At 42.6% G+C, this 16,585-nt stretch overlaps 1 protein-coding gene across 3 annotated transcripts in view; it reads right to left on the bottom strand.

Annotated features, from left to right (window-relative positions):
- Positions 1-16,585, bottom strand: part of HMBOX1 (homeobox containing 1) — a 145,067-nt gene that overhangs the window by 89,767 nt on the left and 38,715 nt on the right. The gene's annotated exons all lie outside the window — the stretch shown is intronic.

Raw genomic sequence — 16,585 nt, 5'->3', positions numbered from 1 at the left:
CTTTAGCTACCATTTCTTGTGACATGCTCCCCAAGGTGGCATGATTTGGAAGCACTGTAAAGACAGAACTATTGTCCATTTGAGAAGAGGTAAGCAGGACATACTTAGGCAGACTACAGAAAGAGTTACTTGCATTATAAATACTTCATTCAGTCTGGGGTAGACCACTCTAGCGTTGCATTCCTAGAACATGCATTACTGGAACTAGCGTTATCAATGGAAAAGCCCTAGAATACACAGGGACCCAGAAGGCACCACACACACTTATAGAACAGCATGAATAAAAGCTAACCTGTTGTCACACAACAGCTAACCTTCCAGCTGTATAAGAAGCAAAATGTCATCCCCTCAGTCCTATTCGCATGGATTTAGGGGGAGAGAAAAGGGGCCGTTCATCTTTTCTGTGCTGAGTTTGGATCTTCCATTAAGATCAAGTGGGTAGATTCTGAACAATTTTGGGAGACTGCAAGGGGGGAGGATTGGCGGATATTGGTCCTCTCAACCTCTTTTCTGTTTGTCCCCAAAAGATTTCTGCCTGGGATAGCAGCCATGACACTGTATTAAAACAACTAAAGGACGGGGAAAGACCGAGTCATGCATGCACCAGGTTCAGACCCTACCCCCGAATTCTCACCTTCCAAATATTGCTACTTATACCCTGAGGCTACGACTATACTAGAGACCTTACAGCCGCACAGCTGTACTGCTGCAGCTGCGCCGCTGTAAGATTCCCCATTTAGCCGTTCTATGCTGACGGGAGAGAGCATAAACCACCCCCAAAGAGCAGTTGTGTCAGCAGAAGAGCATCTCGCATCGACATAGCACTGTCCACACTGGAACTTCTGTGGGTAAAACCTATGTTGGTCAGTGATGTGTTTTTTCACACCCGACTGACAAAAGCTTTACCAACAAAAGTGCTGGTGTAGACATCCTCTAAGCTACTCTCTGTTAAATCTCTCAACTGCATTAAAAATATTTTCCCTCAGTTAATGTCACAAAAGCAATGAGATCATATTGTTGACCAACTGCCAAATTTCAGCTTTGAAAACAAAGCAGTTCCTGTGTTAAACAGAAAAAATAAAGTCGCATCTTAAAATATATACAGACTTTCTGAGGGCAGAGTGTTTAATTATAGTGAGCTCAGGACTCTAGCTGTAACACTTTGGCTCTGTCTATACTAGCACTTATGCCGGCAAAACTTTTGTCGCTCAGGGGTGTGGAAAAAAAAACCAAACCACACCCTGAATAACATAAGTTTTGCCAGCATAAGTGCTTGTGCGGACAGCGTTATGTCGGCAGGAGACGCGCTCCTGTTGACATAGCTACCTCTGCTTGTTTAGCTGGCTTTATTATGTCAGTGGGAGAGCTCTCTCCCGTCGACATAACACAGCTACACAAGCGCTCTTACAGCAGCACAGCTGTATCGGTACAGCTGTGCCGTTGTAAGTTTTAAGTGCAGACTAGCCCTTGGACCTCGGCCAAGAGCATGGAAGAAGCAGTGCAGTTAGCCGCCGGAGTCAAGCAAGATCACTTTCCATCATCATGGAACACAATTTTAAAACTGGAGAAGGAGCTAGCTGAGATGTTGGGAGCCAAAAACAGAGGAGGTTGCAGTGAGTTAGTTGGGAGATGATGACCAAGGCACAGAAGGATTTTAGTGGTGCTAATGGAAAAGAAAGGATGGTACAGATTTCTGACATGTGATAAGGAAAGACTGGAAAAAGCTCGATGAAAGTAGAAAAGAGAGGAGAAGAAGGAAGCATCCAAAAAGGGCAACAAGCTTATGAGCCTGGCTGATGATTAGGATAGTAGTTTCAATGGAAATGAAGAGATGAAAAGAAAAGGCTTTAGAAGGAAATATGAGGAATTCAGTTTTTTCCATGTTAAAGGCTGAGTACTGGGATGTAGTGGGATGTTCAGATGGCAGACACTCACAGATAACATACGGAACAGCAGGGCAGATTTGGGGTCCTCAGAATAGCCATAGCAGCTAAAATTGTTAAATTAGATGAGGCTAAGCAGGACAAAGAGGAGGGGAAACTATTGACTCCTCCAGCGAATATAGGGGCAGTGCCAACAGCCTCTGGAGAGGGTCACAGCTGACCCTCCGTGGCCAAAAGAAAGTTAGTCTAACGTTGATCAGGGAGAAATAGCAAAGGGACTTCACCAGAGACTCTCTGATTTGACTAACCCTAACAAGTGAAACAAATGAAGCCTAAAATCATAGAAATGTAATTCTGGAAGAGACCTCAAGAGGTCATCTAGTTCAGCCTCCTGCACTGAGGCAGGACCAAGTATACCCAGACCATTGCTGACTGGTGTTTGTCTAACCTGTTCTTAAAAACCTCCAGTGAGGGGGATCCCACAACATCCCTTGGAAGCCAATTCCAGATCTTAACCACTCTTATAGTTAGAAAGTGTTTCCTAATATCTACCTTAAATCTCCCTCGCTGCAGATTACAACCATTATTTCTTATCCTACCCTTAGTGGACATGGAGAACAATGGATCACCACCCTCTTTATAAAAGCCTTTAATGTACTTGAAGACTATCAGGTCCCCACTCATTCCTCTCTTCTCAAAATTCAACATATATGTTTTTTTAACCCCATAAGCCAGTTTTACTAAACCTTATCATTTTTGTTGCTCTCCTCCACACTCTCTCTCATTTGTCCACATCTTTCCTAAAGTGTGATACCCAAAACTTGACACAGTATGCCAGCGGAGGTCTCACCAATGCCAAGTGGAGTAGGACAATTACCTTCGGTGTCTCACATACGACTCCTGTTAATAAGTCCCAGAATGATATTAGTCTTTTTCGCAACTCCATCACATTGTTGGCTCATATGCCATTTGTGATACCCAGATCCTTTACTGCAATACCACAACCTAGACAGTTATTCCACATCTTATATTTGATTTTTCCTTCCTATATGTAGTACTTTGCACTTGTCTTAACTGAATTTCAATTTACTGCTTTCAGAGAATTTCTCCAATTTGTCAGACATTTTGAATTCTAGACCTGTCCTCCAAAGTGCTTGCAATCTCTCCCAGTTTGGTATCACCCACCATTTTTATAAGCACTCTCTCCTCACCATTACTCAAATCCTTTAGGTAAATATGAATAGTACCAGACCAAGACAGACCCCTGCACCACCCTACTGGATACACCCTCCCAGTTTGATAGCGAACCATTGGTAACTGCTGTTGAGTATAGTTTTTCAACCAGTTATGCACCCAGTTTATGTTAATTTAATCTAGACCTTATTTCCCTATGGATCATTTTGCCTTTATAATATAACTACAGCCATCAACAAACTTCTACAATGGTGCATCAATGTCCCCTTCCTTTTATTATATACCAATGTGCTGAGCCACCCTTAATCATAGCAGCAAAAGCAGATGCCACTTAAATCTACAGCTGATATGCAAGTAAAAACTCACAAACCTTTGCCCTCTTCATATAGTTCATTAAATAAATTACCTGTTGTTAGTACAGGGAAAACACACAATATCTCCCCTGCAACTTTCCTAGTAGGAACAATATAAAAAAAATTCAGTATTACTATGGAAGTCATGTCCATAATTGTAGAATTGAATGTAATGCACAAGCCTGTCCCCAGCTTAAGTTACTATAAAGGCAGCTTGAATTTACAATGATGAGTCTTCATAGCAATCTGGCTTTAGATATTAAAAATCTCATTTTCTCTTTGCCAAGGACAAGTGGATGTGTGATGCACTGGAGTATCAACTTTGCATTTGTCTCAGTTGACATGAAATCATTCTAATTTTAGTTGAGATTTTCTAATATGTTCTTGGGAACCACTTCAGTTTTCTTCATTTCTCACTGTGTGCAATTAGATGTTTTGAAGTACAGCTCACCCTGATCCACAACTACTGACAAAAGCAAGGAAGAATTTTCTCGATTTAAAAACTCACTGATAGCACTTTATTGGTAGAGTCCTGCACGGATAAAAAATTTGTATCTGCATCCGATTCGCAAAAATGATCTGCGGACATAAAGCAGATATCCGGGGATTTGCACAGCCCTATTTATTTAAAAAATAAATTAATTCCCTCCCCCCTTTTTTTTAAAAAGGGTTTGGGGTTTTTTTGAATGAGTCAGGTGGGTGAAAAAAAAACCCTAAAAACACCTCTCAAGCAACATAGGTTTTGCTGACATAAGTGCTTGCGTGGACAGCGCTATGTCGGCAGGAGACACCCTCCCACTGAATAGCTACCACCGCTCGTTTAGGTGGCTTTATTATGTTGGCGAGAGAGCTCTCTCCTGTCAACATAATGTGGCTATACAAGCGCTCTTACAGAGGCACCACTGTACCGATAAAAATTACAGCGACACAGTTGTAAGTGCAGACTAGTCCTTGGACCGAGGCCAAGAGCATGGAAGAAGCAGTGCAGTTAGCTGCTGGAGTTAAAGAAGATCACTTTCTATCATCATGAAACACAATTTTAAAACTGGAGTAGGAGTTAGCTGAGATGTGGGGAGCCAAAAAAAGAGGAGGCTGCAGTGACTTAGGTGGGAGATGACCAAGGCAGAGAGACAGTACTAGAGACATACAAAGTACTGTCTATCTGAAGATCTTGAAAAAGCTAAATTTACAAAGAATGAATTAAAAGCCTCCATCCACTTGGGAGGTAGGAAACTCTTGTCTCGATTTTGTAGAAGGTAACTCCAGCACAGAAAGAATAAATTGCTGGCTTAAGGCCACATAATCTAACACCATTGGTTGAATGTGTGCTGGATCTGCCCCAGTGGCTGGTCCATTAAAAGCCTACTACTGCTACCAGACAATGAAGTTACCCCTGTGATATGGTGCTAAAGGGCCCAATTCCAAACTTTGCTGAGGACTCATGGAGGAGAACTGTTAAATCAGCATGGGCCAAATTCAACCCTGGTGTAATACCACTGTCTTTGAAAAATGAAGTTGTACCAAAGCTGAATTTATGGCAAAGCCAGGAACAGAATCCAACTCACTAGTCCTGTGCCTTGGTCCTGAAACAACCCTTCCTCTCAAAAGTAAAGAGAGAGACCTACAGCTTGAGCTCCTCTAATTATTCAAGCAGTTTAAGGTCAGAAGGAACCATTAGATTATCTGGTCTGACCTCCTGTATATCATAGGCCAACACGATTCACCCAATTACTCCTGTATTGAGCCCAGTAATTTGCGTTAGACTAAAGCATAACTTGCATTTGGCCAAAGCATATATCTTCCAGAAAGGCAGCCAGTCTTGATCTGAAGACAGGTTCAGATGAAGAATCCTCCATTTCCCTTGGCAGTTTGTTTTAATGGTTAATCAGCCTGTTACAAATTTGTGCCTAATTTCTCATTTAAATTTGTCCAGCATCAGCTTTCAGCCACTGGTTCTTGTTATGCCTTTCTCTGCTATAAAGAGTTCTTTAATTCAATGGAGAGGTCCAGTCTGACAAATGCTTAAACAGGGCTTTGAAAACAACAAGTGTTGTATTTATTTAAAATCTCATTTTAAGATGTGACCACCTGGAGCATGTACAAAAATAGGATTAACATCCAAAATATGAAATTTTCCCTTCCAAATCTAGGAGTCTCTCAACAGTCAGTACACTCCATTCACCCACTTTTCCAGAATAAATCTCTGAGGGAAAAGAAAAGGATAAGCTCTGAAACATGATCAGAAGGTGCATAAATTTGGGCTCCGGGAAGCAAGTTCCAGAGCTGAGGAGCCTTCACTAAAATTTCCCTGCCTCCACATTCCTCCCCCTTACACCGGGAGATGTTAATTTGAGTCTGTCAGTCCATTTCAGTAATCACGGTATCACAGGGGGTAGATTGGTAGAAGGCAGTCTCTCAGGTATACAGGATCTAAACCGTTCCAAGTTTTATAGGTTTAAGCCAACAAACCGAATTGCCCCCAGAAATGAATTCTAGTTCAGTTCTGGGAGCACAAGTGTAAAGAGCTCTCTGCAAGAAGCATCGCTAATCAAACGAGCAGCTACTCGGGACTAGATGCAGTTTCTGGGTGGTCCTAAACTGTTGCCCCACACGGTAATCCAATCTCAAAGTGACAATGGCATGAATAACAGTGGCAAGTCTACGTCCAAAAGAAAAGGTTGAAACCTTCTGGTTCGGGGAAACTAATAATAGTATCACAGGCTGCTGGAATTATGCAAGACTCCAAAAACAGCTGACGATCTAGTAAGACCCCCCTACCATATGCTGTGAAAGGCAGGCCACCCCCTCATTCAAGAGTGCAGATATCCTCTATGTCATTTCTTTTAATGGTTTCCCCCAACCAGCCCTTATAATCATTTCATCAATCTTATAATCATGTCATGTTTGTTTGCCAGCCCTCGGTATACTATGTAGATCTGGGAGCACTAAATGGGGGGGAAGGGCACTCAAGGGATATCATGTCAAAGGAGGGAATGTAACAATCTCTCACCAAGCTGGTAACAGAACGGCTTTTTGGCATTACAGTATTCTTCCTCTGAAACCCCACAGCTTTTGAGGGTAGTTCACCAAAACAAATCCTTCACCTCAGTGGGAAAGAGACACCTTGATCTCACAACGAAGGAAGCAGTGACTGGTCCATTAATATGGGGGGGAAGAGAGGATTAATCCAATATCATCCCTCCCACCACTAACGCAAGTGTAAATACCACATCCAGAGGTGTTCTAAGTGCTCGTATAGGAGCTATATGTTATTAAAGAAAAGGCATTACCACACAGTGTCCTGCCAGCGCGTCTCAGGATATGTCTTCACTGCAGAATTAACTCAGCTTCCTACTCAGGTGTTGCCCCTAGCCACCCTCTCATCTACATGCGCAAACTTCTCATTCAACTTTCAGTGGGTGCTTTCAACCCAAGCGAGCTGACCCGGCTGAAGGCATATGTTGAGCACAGGTGGCCCCTTCACTTGGGCTGACAACCCGCCTACCAGGTAGTGAGGACAAAAGCTAAACCAGTGGTTCTCAATCTTTTGGGGCTTGGGAACCATTTGTAAAGCTTGGGGGCCTGTCATGACCCAATAAATAGTTTTAGTGCAAAAAACAAGTGGCTAACTAAGTATTTCTTACCCATGATATATAATATACACATGAATGTAGTAAGTACTAAACAAGCGCATACCATAAGGGCGGCTCCTGAGGCTCCTCTCCTGTGGGGCTGGCTGGGCCTGGCTCCCTGTTCCAGCCACTGCAGCCTCCAGGGTTGAAGCACTGCTAAGGTTTGGCCTGGTGCCCCTGATATGGGGTCAATCAGGCCAAATTTGTATAAGTGGTGTTGCTACTTGGTGCATGGAATCACAGTGCCACTCACTCAAATTTGGCCCAGCTGGCCCCCCGTCGTCATCACAGAGAGGCAGCTAGGCCAAACCCGAGTAGGGCCGCAACCCTCTGTACCAGGTCACAACACCCAGAGTGGGGAGCTAGACCAGCCAGCACTGTGGGACCAGAGCTGCAAGAGCTATTGCTTCAGGGCAAGTGCAGGGAGGGCTCTGCAACTACCCCCAGGGCCTTTCATCCATCCAGGAGCAGCGACCCAGCTCCCACACGGCCTTCCCCCGGAGGGCCTCCCACCCTCTTGGAGGCAGGACCAACCCCTTCCCCCAGATTTCCCACACAACCCTTTTGACACATTCTGACAACCCAATTTTGGGTCATGACCCACCGACAGTCCTCCACTATCTTCCCACAGTCCCAGCTTTGTGCCTAGAAGCAGAGACAAGTTCTCCCACAATTTTCTGGGGAAGAACTGTAGAGCTGCTCAGCTCACTGTAGCACAAAAGAGCCATGGGATGTGCCCCCGGAAGTCCTAATGACACATACCGGAATGTGCACTACCAGTGAGACTGCACTAACTTGGTCTGGCTTTGCAGACTGGCTGTTCACACTCGAGGTAGGCTAACTCAGGGGCTCAGAGAGTTAGACCACTGTGCCTATAACCTGAGCTAACTTTACAATGAAGACACCCTCAGACATGTTCCAGTGGGAAGTCTCCTCCTGAAAGGGGAGTCTCCTCAGCCCATTCAGTTCTTAGCCTCTCTGTTGAGATTGCCGTTCCAGAGTGCCAACTAGTGCTGATTACCTTGGTGGTTTTGTGATATGAACACTGGTACCCTAAGAATTATGATTACCTGTATTACAGCAGCACCCAGAGGCCCTAACTGAGATCAGAGCCCTATTGTGTTTGGCACACATCTTAAGAGACAGCCCCTATCCTGCAGAGACAGACAAGGATGAGAAGGGAAACAGATGAACCAAGAGGTGAAGTGACGTGTGTTGAAAAAGTTCGGGGAAAAACCAGGGTGTGCCAACTGTCAGCCTAGTCCCCTATCCACGGACTAGACAACACCACTTCTTGTTAAGACCAGACTGAAATCCTTTGACTCATTTCCCATATGGCATGGACAACCGATGATTAGCAAACAGTGATATTATTTTGTATTAAATGTAGATGGGATGCCCAGAGCTTTACAAGATAGGATAACAATCTCAGTCTCAGGAAGTTAATAATCTGAACAGACAAATTAAGCAAACTGGAGAATGAGAGGAAAGTTCTATATAAAGCATTTTGCAAAAATCTGTAAACCGTGTTGGGTAGTGACAAAGATTTTTGTTGAAATCCCTTAGATCAGAAAACCCAACTTCAGGTGTGTGAACGTATTATACGTGGTGATAAAAGCCAAAATTGCAGAACATTTGGAAATGTATAATTTTATAGAGGGCAGTCGGTACGGATTCATAAAAGGAAGGTCATGCCTGACAAATCTGCTGAAATCTTTTTTATTATATGACTAAATCGTTAGGTTAGACAAGAGTGAAGCAGTGGATATAAGTTATCAGGATCTCAGAAAAGCATTTGATTGTGTACCACACAGACTGATTTACAAAGCATTGTCCAAACAAGAGGTATTGAAATGAAGTAAAAGAACATTTTAGGGATAGGAAGCAAAGAGCACCAGTAAGGGGAAACAGTCTGCAGCAGTGAAACAGAAAGGTCAGTAAATCATTTGTTTACTTTGGTAACTGGACTCTGAGGAGGGTAAAACATCATTTTGGCTCCTACAGAGGCAGAGAGCACCAAAAACCAGGTCTGAGGGTAGAGCTGCAAGGCATATCAGAGGCTGGGAGGCCAGTACAGGGAGAAGGAGGGAGACAGTAAATTTAGATCCAATAAAAGGGACTTGTGAAGTGTCGAGCCAATCTGTGGAATTCCCTGCTGCCAGAGCTGATCAGCGAAAAACCACACTGGCTGGATGTCTGTATTCATTTTAAAGAGGATTCGATCATTTTATGATCATTAATAAAATCTGCAGCTATGCACGTTGTGATAACAATATGGATAATTAAACTGGAAGCTTCTGGGAAGAAAATGATTGCTTGAGAGGGTCAAGAAGTGGGGAGTCCTTCCGTCCTTAATCATAGGAACTTCTTTGCAAGGATGAGGAGGGAAACAGATGAAAAGGTGCATTATAGGTTCTGGGGGCTCTTCCTGAAGTATCAAATACTGGCCACTGCCTGAGACAAATTGTTGGATTAAATCAGTGGTTTTCAACCCACAGGTTCCTTGCAGCCCAATCAGTACACAGCTGCGCCCCATGTGACATCCTCAGGGCCATACAGGTAGCATATCTATTGTGTGGATGTGGCCCACATACCTGTAACACATATGCAGCTCTCTATGCAGCCCACAATGGTAAATAAGTTGAGAACCACTGGATTAGACAGACCTAAGATCTGATCTGCTTGGCACTCCTGCACATGAAAAGGAGTGACCAAAAATCCCCATTCATCTCAAGAGATTTGGTAGCCTACATGAAGTCAGTTTGATTGTTCTCAGTCTAGCTTCCAATGGCCAGTTTTCCACCTGGCAAATTATCACCACAATTAGCCTTCTCAGGAGATTAGCCAGGGATTAAAGAAACCTGCAAACAATAGTCTCATTTACAGACGATCCTATCATATCAGAGGTGAGACTTATTGCTAGAGGACACGGTAAGAGATTTTTAAATTCAAACACAGTATGTTTTTTTCTAAAATCCTTGTCACTGTAGTATTAGTGCCTCACAACCATTTGTGAATGAGTTTTCACAACAGCCTCATGAGATATGGAAATATCATAGATGAGGAACCGAAGTACAGAGAGATCAAGTGACTTGCCCAAGGTCAGCTGTGGCAGAGCTGGAAACAGAAGACATCTCCTGAATCTCAATTTATGGTTTTGACCATAAGACCATGCTGCTGCCACCTGTGCTATCTATGGATAGAGGATTTCAATCTCTAAGGCTTCCAAAGCCAGCAGCTTCCATGAGCACTAAAATTCACTTTGAAAAAAAATTCAATTAAAAAAAATGTTATAGAAGAACAGGTGGTTCCTATGTCACAAAAACTTTTCAATGCACACAGGAATCTTTCATCTTACTGTTCTACACTGCACCTTTAAATATTCTTCTACACAAAGGTATCATACACAAGACCAAAAGAATAACGGAGAAACAGTAATCCCTAACAGAACAACTGTGCTTTATCTACACAGATTCTGCTTTCATAAAGGCATGGAAGGAAAAAAAAAGTAAATTTTTATTGTTTTCTGAAGTTTAAAATAACCACAAAGTGGGGGGACAAGCGGGGGGCGGGGGAATCAAAGCTATTCTATGGAACAGCTAGAAAAAACTCTCAATAAGCATTTCAGAGAGAGAGTAAGTTGTTGAAGATGGAATTACAGATTTAAAGAGAACCTTGGTCGATGTGTAAGTGCTATATTTGGTCTACTTTGAAACCAGTATGGTTTAAATGGGAAATATCCTCCAGAATGTGTGCTCATGTATAAGATTATAGCTGTTACTGGCAGCAAAAGCTATTATTATGGCTGGCATTATTAACTGCATTTTCATATACTAACTTTTTAAGTTTTCCTATTTTTATATGTATTGCAAGCAAATGTAGAAGCTAATTGAGGTGGTTTAAACTTTTTGGAGGGGATTTGTTAAATGGAAAAACAAAGAAAAGGAAGGGGGACATTGAAGGGAAGCAGGTAAGTGATGAATAAGAAAAGGAGTGTGAAGGGCGAGTAGAAATTGAGATGAGCAGGTGATGGAGGAGGTCGGAACAAATAGCTCATCAGCAGAGAGAGAATGTCCACAGTCAAAACCATAGAAAGGAGTCTGACGACAACAGGCTGCAAGTACTTAGTGTCTGCTTGTCACGAGTCTTTACCTAGCTCCGCCCTGGAGCATCTCTCTTCTAGATGCAAGCAGTTGCTTTACCTGCTGCAGCTGTTTTTGAGCTGCAATCTCCATGTTTACACCACGGGGACTAGAGTGGCATAGCTTCAGTGCCACTGTTATGCCGGCATAACCCAGAGTGTAGACACAGCCTACAGAAATGGAAGGGTTTTTTTTCCATTGCTGTAGGAACACCACCATTCCATGAGACAATAACTAGGTTAATAGAAGCATTTTTCCATCAACCTAGCTGTATCTATGCCAGGGGTTAGATTGGTAGAGCTATGGCACTTAGGGATGTGGATTTTTCACACCCCTGACCAACACTGCTGTGTAGACACAAATTTTAAGTGTAAACTAAGTGTAAACTTAGTCTTCATGCAAGTATCAATTTTTGGGGAAGGAAACTGCCAGCTTTTCAGTTAGCCAAGTTTTTACTGGAGCAAGGAGCGGCGGGAAAAGACATTTCCCCCCATTATGTAAAATGCTAACCATACATCTAACCAGTCCTTAGGTGAGGAAAAGCAGCAGTCTGAAAGGTTGCTGAGCATACTCATTGATTTCTATGACTTTGGAAGAGCCCTCCTGTAACTCTCTCTCATCCTCATCCCATTTCACGAGCATTAGAGATTCTTTTTGACTGGGTCATTGTCTCATAGGCTATTTTACAAAAGTGGGAGCTGTCACATAGACAAACCTCAAGTATTTTTACCACATGGGTGAATTTTGACTAAGAAGCTTGCCACTGGAGAAAAGGCATAAGAGTACTGCTATAATCCAGGTCCAAGTTTTTATTGTTTTGATTGCAAAGATAGTCATTTGAATCCAAAATTGACGGGTGACTGCTGAAAGGCTGGGTTAGCAGGACGTAATATGCCTCAAGAGAAAGAACAGCATTGTCAAAAAGATTAGAACGGCCCCTTTACTCCCAAAACCCTTTCAACGAGGAGAGGTTTCAAAGCTGAATTAAGACCATTTAACGTGCTACTGTTAAGCATAGACTATTTCTTTTCTAAATACAAGTTAACACAAAAATCTGTCAATGCAATACTAAGGTTGCACAGATAACTTTAAGTGTCAGGAAATGCAAACATTAAGTCTTCTACAATGCTGTTAAATTGGCCTTATTATATATACAGTATTGTTAACCCAATAACTTTAAAACCATGACAGACACCACAAAAAAGTTATGGGATTTTAAAATCATGAAATTTTAAAAAAATAAAATAAAAAATACATCAGGCTTTTGGGTCTGATTTTAATTTTTGAACTCTTAGAGAAGCCTCCTGCCTTCCACTGTGTGTACACACATGGTTCAAGATGAAAATTCATCCTGAAACAAACACAAAATACGCACACTCAAAATTGAGGGGGCCTTTCCTCTTCTTTTTACAGAGACTCAGTTTTTGGCCTTCCTACTGATTCTCTGGATATCCATCTTCTACCTATCTGATCCTCTCCATGTGGCTTGAATTGAGAGCCTTGTGTGACCCATCCATGCCTAGGGTAGTCACCTGAAAATGCCAAGGTCAGAGCAGGCTGTAAAAGGAGAGCAGATTCTCCCAGCACTGGTGGGTGACACTGAAGTCAGACTTCCCAACCAGCCACAAACAGTGCTTCTGATTCCCCACACTGGTTATCAAGAAGCCAAAATAAAAATATACACAGCCCCCTTTACTGCATTCCAGTCTCTGGCTCCCAATCAGCTACTAGGTCCAGTAAAGAGACCAGTTATTTAAAACTCTATGCTCTTCACCAAAAAGGTTCCTCCTGACCCCAAAGGATCAGCCACAGTACCAGAGCAATAAGTTTGGATCTTACCCAAAATACCACACTGCCAGCCAATCCTTTAGTAACTAAAACTAAAGGTGTGTTATAAAAGGAAAGAAACAAACTATAAGAGAAGTGTTAAAGGATTAAAGCAATCAGACACATATAATTGATTTGAAAGTCCATATATATCAGGTTTCTAATAGAATTGTGGAGTTTGCAGGCTTGTATAGTCCCTCTGGTATACACCCAGTACCTGGATGGGTCTCAGTCCTTTGTTTCACAGCTTAAGTTCAGTTGAGTTGTAGATGAGCTGATCCAGAGGTAAGTGAAGACTGACTGAAGACCGAAGACAAAATGGATGTGGTGCAGCTGCCTTTTATGTCCTTTGGTCTTTGCCATGCTGCTTGTGGAAATTTACAGGAATAAGATGAAGTCCGGGGTCACATGAATAAGTCCTGGTGACTCATCAGGTATATCCCTGGCTTCTCCTCCTAGGCCCCTTGTACCTGTGAATTTCTTAATGGGCCATTAAGCAGGCTAGTGCTGCAGCCATCCTGTCTAGGGTGTGTCCCAGAAACACAGCACAATTTGAAATACAGATATATCAACCATATCCATAACTTCCATTACACATATAACACATGAACATTATCTTACTTAGCACATTATAGCCTTTCTAACGGTACCTGACATGGCATATCTCGCATGAATTATTATGATTTTGACATCCTGAAGTTAAATTATAATAAATGCCCCCTCCCCCCTCAAATCCAGCCAGCGTGACACCTAGCACTTCTGAAAGTTCACCTATGCTCATTTGAGAACTCAAAATGTGGTATTGAACATAGATATCCATGTTCGGAACTTAGACCTCATAGGGCAAGTGGGTGCAAAAACAATCAATCCATCATTCCTAAAAAAATAAAAGCTAGTATTTGATGTGATACACCAAAATAAAATAAAACAAAACAGAATAAGAGCTCCTCTGGGTAGTCTGCAACAGGCAATTATCTAATAAACTATTTGTCACAACGTTCTGTACATTGTTGCTGACTAATGATTCAATTGCCAACAGACAGAGAGAGACATTCTTTTTCCACAGTTCTAAGACTCTTATCCAAAATGGTGACTTAGATAAAGTGACACGTCCAACTTCATTTGTATTACCTTCTGTCCTCAGAAGATTCTTTTTATCCAGATGATCGTGTTTGGATACTTTTTTCAATTACATAAATCTTTCACTCTATCTGCAATGGGATAGGAACCACGTTTGCTAAACTGGTTTTAGACTCAGTTTAAACATGGTTCAAGCAGACACTGAAGACAGGAATGAACCACATGTGACAAATATCAGTCACATCATTTAATGCCCTCCTGAAAAGCGCTCTGATTTTACAATGATGAGAGAGCAGTATAAGAATCTTATATAGAGTAGAAAGGGGCAGGCAGTGCTTAAAAAGTTCTTTTTGGAGGCTGGGTTCTAAGCCTCTGCCAGCCATTGTGGACAGGATTACAATGTATTTCATGAATTTGGAAACTGAGACATTTTAAAAGTGTAACTGAGTACAAGTTTGTAGGAATCTATACGGTGGTGCAGAGCAATCCTGCAGACTCCACCTGGTAGTCAGAACATTAATGATCTGGAGGATGGGGTAGATTGCACCCTCAGCAAGTTTGCGGATGACACTAAGTTGGGGGGAGTGGTAGATACCCTGGAAGGTAGGGATAGGATACAGAGTGACCTAAACAAACTGGAGGATTGGGCCAAAAGAAATCTAATGAGGTTCAACAAAGAAAAGTGCAGAGTCCTCCACTTAAGAAGGAAGAATCCCATGCACAGCTATAGACTGGGGACCGACAAGCTAGGCAGCAGCTCTGCAGAAAAGGACTTGGGGGTAACAGTGGATAAGAAGCTGGATATGAGTCAGCAGTGTGCCCTGGTTGTCAAGAAGGCTAATAGCATATTGGGCTGCATTAGGAGGGGCATTGCCAGCAGGTCGCGGGAAGTGATTATTTCCCTCTATTCGGCATTGGTGAGGCAGCATTTAGAATATTGTGTCCAGTTTTGGGCCCCCCACTACAAAAAGGATGTGGACAAGTTGGAGAGAGACCAGCGGAGGGCAACAAAAATGATTAGGGGGCTGGAGCACAGGACTTATGAAGAGAGGCTGAAGGAACTGGGCTTGTTTAGTTTGCAAAAGAGAAGAATGAGGGGGGATTTGATAGTGGCCTTTAACTACCTGAAAGGCGGTCCCAGGGAGGATGGGGCTAGGCTGTTCTTGGTGGTGGCAGATGACAGAACAAAGAGCAACGGTCTCAAGTTGCAGGGGGGAAGGTGTAGGTTGGATATTAGGAAAAGTTTTTCACTAGGAGGGTGGTGAAGCACTGGACTGGGTTACCTAGAGAGGTGGTGGAATCTCCATCTTTAGAGGTTTTTAAGCTGAGGCTTGACAAAGCCCTGGCTGGGATGATATAGCTGGGGTTAGTCCTGCTTTGAGCAGGGGGTTGGACTAGATGACCTCCTGAGGTCCCTTCCAACTCTAATATTCTATGATTCTATGAACAGATGGGTCTCATTAGCTTCTGTAGGGAACATAAGAGGCTGAGTCTCTCTACACAAAAGACAGAGTAGAAGAGGACAGAAGTAGGAGATTCCTATTGGAAGAAATCCTAAACATCCTTGCCAAGAGGAAGCTTTGGGGTGGAGGAGGGCCTTACGGTTTAGAAATACAATCCTACCTTAGGGCTATTACTTTAATAATAAAGGCAATCTCTGACACAAGTGAGTTTGGACAATATCATATAGCGTATACATGGCTGTGTTAATAACAGGGTGGGGATGCCACCCATTCACACAGTTAACCTGAAGCAACTAAAAAACTGTGCAAGCTATTAGGGTGGGGGAGATAATGGCTCTGTGTAGTCTTGGCCTCAAGCTCTAAAGTCCTTGCCTACACAGGTGTAATTAAAGGAGTATAACTTCCTGTTTAGTTAAACCAGTACAATCTCCCTTCCCATGTGGATGCAGTTATATCTGTATAAAGATGCTTCTGTAGCTATTCCTATATGGGAATGGGAAAAACTACACTGGGGGCTTGTCTACGCTTAAAATGTTGCAGCACTGTAGTGCTTCAGTGAAGATGCTACCTACACTGATGGGAAGGCTTCTCCCACTTCCCGAAGAGGCCTATGGGAGAATTCTTGTTCAACTGTGTTGGTTGGTTGAACTGCATTGCTCAAGGGTGTGGATTTTCCACACTTCTGAGCAAGGGTATTATATTGACCTAATTTTCTAATGCAGACCAGGCCTGGTATAAATCAATTTTATGACTGTCCCTCCACTAGGACTTTTATGCAGTATAACTATTTCAGTAAAAAACCCCACCTCCTCACTGACATAGTTATATCTGTATAACTTTCATATGTAGACCAGCCCCAAGGGTCTATTCTAAAGTATTTATTTGCAGTTTTGAGTCCTTATGCAACATCAGATATCTTTAAACACAATGGACTAGGTCATGGTTTTACCTTCTTCCTTTTTACTGGAGTTGTGACATTCAGACTGTGTAACACAAGTATGTTCTGCAAAA

This window comes from Emydura macquarii, unplaced genomic scaffold, assembly GCF_026122565.2.
Source record: "Emydura macquarii macquarii isolate MOO-44397 ecotype Brisbane River unplaced genomic scaffold, CSIRO-AGI_Emac_v2 contig_1676, whole genome shotgun sequence".
NCBI classification, from domain to species: domain Eukaryota; kingdom Metazoa; phylum Chordata; order Testudines; family Chelidae; genus Emydura; species Emydura macquarii.
This window is presented reverse-complemented; position numbering and strand designations above follow the sequence as displayed.